The sequence below is a fragment of the Pyrus communis genome, chromosome 15, assembly GCF_963583255.1.
Source record: "Pyrus communis chromosome 15, drPyrComm1.1, whole genome shotgun sequence".
Lineage (NCBI taxonomy): Eukaryota > Viridiplantae > Streptophyta > Magnoliopsida > Rosales > Rosaceae > Pyrus > Pyrus communis.
Genome location: NC_084817.1, coordinates 24,150,338 through 24,156,336, shown reverse-complemented (window position 1 = coordinate 24,156,336; position 5,999 = coordinate 24,150,338). Strand labels below are relative to the sequence as shown.

Here is a 5,999-nt window from a genome sequence, read left to right as displayed (position 1 = left end):
CTCGTAGCCCTAATCCTCATTCCCCTTTAAGTATTTCTGTCTCCAATCTTCATTGGTACTCCATGGTTGCTCACCTCGTGATTTTTTTTTGTTGGTGGTTTAAAAGAAAGGATTTCATCTGATTATTTCATTAAGTAATGCCTATTCACTTTCATGTGAATTAGGAGTCAAAATCAAATTTGTCTATCGGATTAGGGTTCATACTCAATTAAGTTACTAACGCCAGAGGGAGATCTTGAAATCTGTAATTTTCCTTATTTAAATGTTTTAATTAATAAGAAAATTGAAATTAAATGATGCATCTTGTCCAACTCATCTGCCATCTAAGATGATAAAAAAATATAGTAAGAATAACATTACTTGTAAAAATAAGATACGTATTTAGTGACGAGCAGCAGAGAGTTAAACACGAGAGAGGTTTCGGTTCACGAGTCCTACAATGAATTTAGGCCCAAAAATATCGGCCCAGCCCAGCCCACCCGTGTGGGAACTCCCTTGTCTTCGCACTCGAGTCGTCATCCATCATATTTTAGACTGAATTCATGACCGCGCGATGTGACGGGTCGAAAATTTTAGCATTGTCGAAAATTTTATCATTTAATTAACAAATACATATAAAAAGGGGGCAAGTAAAAGAGTCCATGAATTTCCGTAGTGTACCAAGGTAGTATAAATGTACTCCAACATGACCAGGTCAAAATGAGATCTCTTCACTCTCAATATGGTTTATCAAAAGTAGTGTCTTATTTCTTCAAGCCAAATATGTAGGACAACACCAATCACAACTACAAATACTAACAACTGTGCAAAAGAATTATAAAAACACTCATGTACCATATAAGAACAAACCTCACAATTGGTCTTAAGAATTGTTTTTCCAAAAAGACCCATTACAACACAATCTGAAAGAAAACAAAACATGAATAATATCAAGGAAACTACATTTTCTCTGTTAAGTAAAATCCATGGCAGGTAATGAACAAAATACAAAGTTCTCAGCTTTAATTTAATTATTATCAATTATTGAGTCAAATTAACAACTACCCAGAAATGTTTGCTCAAAATTAATTGATAATATGAATAATTTAATTACATAACATTTACAAAACCCAAAGTTCTTAAGCTTAATTTGATCTTACCATTTAAGTGGAAGAAGTAAAAAATTACACATAAATGTTTGCACACAATTAATTGATGAAACAACCAATTGGGCAATCAAAAATTTCAGATGAAGAAATCATACCGATGGGTTTCCATTAATTTTGATATCGAAGTTTAACTTTTTGAGTCACTTGCTCCAAATCGTTCTCCTGCCAAAAACATAAATAAACCCCCAAAATAAGGAGCTCTGTTGGTTCCCAAATATTAACAATTGTTTCACGTGTACCTTTCATGAAACAGGTGGTGATTGCTGCTGCTAAGCAGGATTGAAGATTGAGTATCTGATTATTATAGGAATTAGATAGGAATTAGAAGTCATCTTCCAGACAAAATCAAATACACAGGGATAGGCAATCAAACTAATGGTGCAGTGAAGGCAATAAAACGACCTACTACTCCCTCCCTCTCTCTCTGTGCAAAGGCAGCATGGCTCTCATTCACCAAACCCTCATCGAATGACAGCCACCTAGACCCATCCCAATCCATCCCAAAACCATAGGACAAAATTAACCTTCCTAACTTAGCATCCTGACCGCTTCGGATCTAAAAACTTTTGGCACAGAGAGTGCACATGCATAATTAAAATTCACAGATCTAGCGCATGCAAGCGTACATTAGTAAAGGGAGCCAGAGATTATTACATTTTACCTTGGGTCCGAGATACTTAAGTCGTGTGTTCTCCATTTTCCAAACGGACTTGAGTGTTGCAGTAGCGTCCTGGAAAGAAATCACGGATACATTAGCTGGCACAGAGAATAGACATACTTTTTTGTTTCAGACCACAGATCCAAGAACCACACTTATTTCACCGATTCTTGATCATGGACAGAAAAGCGAAGCAAGGGATTGGATGTTTACCTTTGGAATTTTTGTACTCTCTAATGAAAGAGTGGGAACCCAGAATGAAAAACAAACCAAAGGGGAAAAAAATAAAAAGACACCCAGAAAATCCCCCAACCGATTAAAAAAAAAAAAAAAAAAAAACCATGATGCCTCACCTAACAAAACAATACAAAAAGATTTGGAAAATTTTTTTTGGGCTTTTCAATCACCACATTCACGCAGATATAAATGCAAGAAACAATAAAAAAACAAAGATTTTAGTACAAAATGTAATTGAAAAAGACACTTATCTGAGCATGCAATAGAGTATGGACGATGAAGAGTGAATCCTGGACTAAGAGACCATACTCGCGCCTGTTCACCATCACCCCTCTCTCTGTGTTTCTCTCCTTGAAATCCCGATGATCCCCCTCTTTCACCGTCACACTCTCACTCACTGAATCAAAGATCGACACTGACATCCTCTCTCTCTCTCTCTCTCTCTCTCTCTCTCTCTCTCTCTCAGAAACAAACTAAATGAACAAAGTCCCTAACCCATCCCAATCCGTCCGAAACCCTACGGACAAAATTACCATCCAACCCCCTCTCATATCACCTGACGGCAAGATCTGAACCCTTGATGGGGTAGTGTGGTCATTTTGACTCCCAAACTGTAGTGATCCCCTGCAAAAGAAATCGGCAAACAGAGAAAAAAGAACAAACGATGAGCAATAAAACTCACAGACCATAATACACAAAATTCCCTATAACGTAAATTGATAAAGCATTTTACCCAATCCAATTGAATTCCTGATCACAACACATAAGATAAACTAATAAACCATTTTATCCAAACAACCATTTAATTTAAAACATTTAAAACCGAAGAGAACCAAACACGCATATTTGGGAAAAAATGGAGTGTTTTGAGTATCTAAATCTCACCCTCAACACTTTAAAAAAACAGTGGTCCCAATGGAAAGAGAACTTGCAAAACGGCGTCCCAGCACAAACACAACATATAAAACAAACAAACGAAGGAAAAAACAAAAATTTAAAAACCAATAAAATTAAAAAATCCTAGGATACAAAATTGCAAACGACATAAAAATTAGTAATAAAAATTATGACAAAACAGACACGACTTGAGACCAAATGCTTGATGCCAATGACGACCCCAAAGGCAAGAAAAATCCCAATCCAGTTAAGAAAAAAATTAAGAGTCCATTCCTCTGTCATATTCTTTTCCCCTATTTTGTTACCCCTAATCCCAAACGTGTCTTCGATGCTCTTTATCCCCTTTTTCTCTCACCCTAATATCTCACCTGCAAAATCTAAACGCTGCTGCCTTCCCCCACCAACAAACCCTCAACACCCTGTAATGCTATTTTCTTCCAAATCTATAACAAAAATATGCATGCATAAACACAGTAGAAATTTGCAAAAACCCACAACACAACCTGACTAAAAATCTCATGGATTAAAAGTTTCACCCAAAAGAATCCCCCATCTCTCCTATCAAATGAAAACTCCAAAAGCAATTCAATGGTTGATAACAACCCATTTAAAATTGAACCCAAAAAAAGTAAAAGCTTCTCTCATATTGATTAGTCGTTCATTCTGCACCTACATTTTACTAATTCCACGTTAAGAGCTCTATGTACGACTCAAAAAAGCAGATTTTAACAACTAAGAGGACGGACAGTAACACCATATGACCGTGTTATGATAAAAAATGATAAATAAAGATTTGCTCAAAAAGCAGAGCGTAAAAAAACTCCCAAAAACAAAGATCAGGATCTCTTCATCCAAATTATAAGTATTGTATATAAGTCTTCAAATACAAGACCAATGTGTTATAAGTATGGTGTGTGAAAAGTATTTACATAACGTTGTTCCAAATCAATAGTTGGACAGAATAAAGTATTTACATAACGTTGTTCCAAATCAATAGTTGGACAGAATAACATGAAAAACTATCTAGCAACACAATTTATCAAGAGATGTAAGTTCTCTGTATACATATATATTTATATCAACTTGTCATATTTAATAAAACTAAAAGCATGACAATAAGGGAACCTTGGCTGCCATAAGTCATATCCGGCAGCTGCTTCAGCCACCCCACTGGAATTCAGGGTTGAGTGCATTTCATTCGAAAATCCATCACCATGAAAAATGAAAACAAAAAATCAATTCAAATCCAACATATCCAACAACCCAAATATTATCATAATCTAATCAGACAATAAACAATTAGAGATGAAGCTCAATTACCATAAAGAAATGAGGGGTTGTCTGGTAGAAGCTAGTTGAAGCTTCATCAAATATATAGAGGATGATCAAACAATCAGAGACTAATCTCAATTACCTTTCCCGTTCCTGGAAAATCACTTCCAGGTCCACTATGAAATATTAGAAGGTCCGTAAACTCATAAGGCTAATATAGTAAATTAAGTTTCCCTCTATCCCTTGCAACGCAAAAAAGAAAGCCCCTCCTTTTCATAATCCCATACAGGGTGAGGTTAACACTTGCAGAGAGGGAAAATGGCTTATCACTTATGCCATATCCATTGTCTAACATACCTTGAACGGCCAACTCCACCATTCCCTAGGCTAGCAGATGCCATACCGACGTCTGATCACTTCACTACTGCAACACAGCAGATGATGGTACTACTTCCCCTCCTCGCACCACTCCCTGCTCCTACATCCACTCCCATCCAAGCACCTATCTTTCTATTAAACAACATAAAAATAAAAATAAAAATTCAAATTTCTTTCCACAAAAGCATTAATTAAAATTAAAATTCATAAAACATAGAAATTGAGCTGAAATTGCTGAAACAAAATTCAAATGAAAATTTTTTTAAATTGCAGAGTCAGTTAATTACTTAATTTAGCTCGGATCCACACCAAACTCACTCCAATTTTTTAAATTAAGCACCAAATACAAATACAAATACAAATTTAAAAACCACCGCCGATCCTCTGAAATCAATCGGACTCCAACAAAACAATTAATTTTCGGCATTTTCAAACGCAATACATCCAAAATTCAGAAATCGGTTCGGACGACTGACCTGCAAGCGTTTCAGGGAGGCCTGAAAGCAGAGCTCGCGCATTTTAAATTCCACTCCGCTCCTGGAATTTTTTAGATTTGAGCAGAAAATTTGGGAAGGAGAAGAATTTGATCGGAGAGAGGGAAAATTCAATCTACTTCAGGATCAAACACTAAACTACGAAACTTTACCTTTTCCCTTCTCAAATCTGACATCTTCGAGAGCTCCGCCCTACTTTTGATGGTCGTATCTGAGTTCATTTGTGGGTGTCGGCGACTTGCAAGGACGGTGGATCCACGAAATGGAGGTTGGTTCGTGGGCAGGAGGAAAATTCGATATGGGTTCGTGTGGAGGTGCATCAGTGATTGTTCAACGGATTTAACTGAGATGATGAAGAGGAATGGGGTGAGCAGCGCTGGGGCTAGGTTGAGAGAAATGGAGAGAGAAGTCTCTCGAATTTGATAGGAAATGAGAGAGAAACGGTGCTAGGGTTGTAGGAAATGAGCTCAGAGTGAGAAAAGGGAAGGACGGAGGATTTGATGGATGGTTATCGAGAGTCGGGAGAGAGTATGGAGGGAAAGAGGGAAAGAAAAGGCGGTGGCAATTTTGTAAATAAAGTGAAATTTGGCTCAAACATAAGGACACAATTACCCCCTAACTTTTAAGAATTACCTTCCCAACCCATCCCAAATCTGATGGTTTTGTTGTAGATAGCGTGAAATCGAGGGGCAAACAAGGCCATGAACAGTGCCAATTCCCCTCCAACTTTAGTTCTCGTTCTCTTCTCTTCCCCCTCTACTTCTTCTGTAATGTTTCTTCGGCTGGTTGGTTTTCTGCTTCATTATTTTCTTCAATTAAAGAGGCTTGTGTAATTCAATTTATTTATCACTTCTTTTTTAATTTGCTAATACTATTAGGTAATAACTGGCTTCTTTTATCATGGATTTTCTTTTC

At 36.9% G+C, this 5,999-nt stretch overlaps 1 long non-coding RNA gene across 3 annotated transcripts; it reads right to left on the bottom strand.

Moving 5' to 3' along the window:
- Nucleotides 1–688: 688 nt before the first annotated feature.
- LOC137718737 (uncharacterized) lies at nucleotides 689–5,601 on the bottom strand. Of its 3 annotated transcripts, XR_011065924.1 has the most exons (7): nucleotides 5,237–5,601; nucleotides 5,067–5,127; nucleotides 4,066–4,722; nucleotides 1,810–2,667; nucleotides 1,388–1,442; nucleotides 1,244–1,310; nucleotides 689–902 (listed from the first exon to the last, which is right to left on the bottom strand). It is a non-coding gene; the product is annotated as an uncharacterized lncRNA (long non-coding RNA). The 3 variants fall into 3 exon arrangements; XR_011065923.1 differs by lacking the exon at nucleotides 689–902 and having other exon boundaries at nucleotides 1,042–1,310; XR_011065925.1 differs by lacking the exons at nucleotides 689–902; nucleotides 5,067–5,127 and having other exon boundaries at nucleotides 1,042–1,310.
- Between the last annotated feature and the right edge of the window lie 398 nt (nucleotides 5,602–5,999).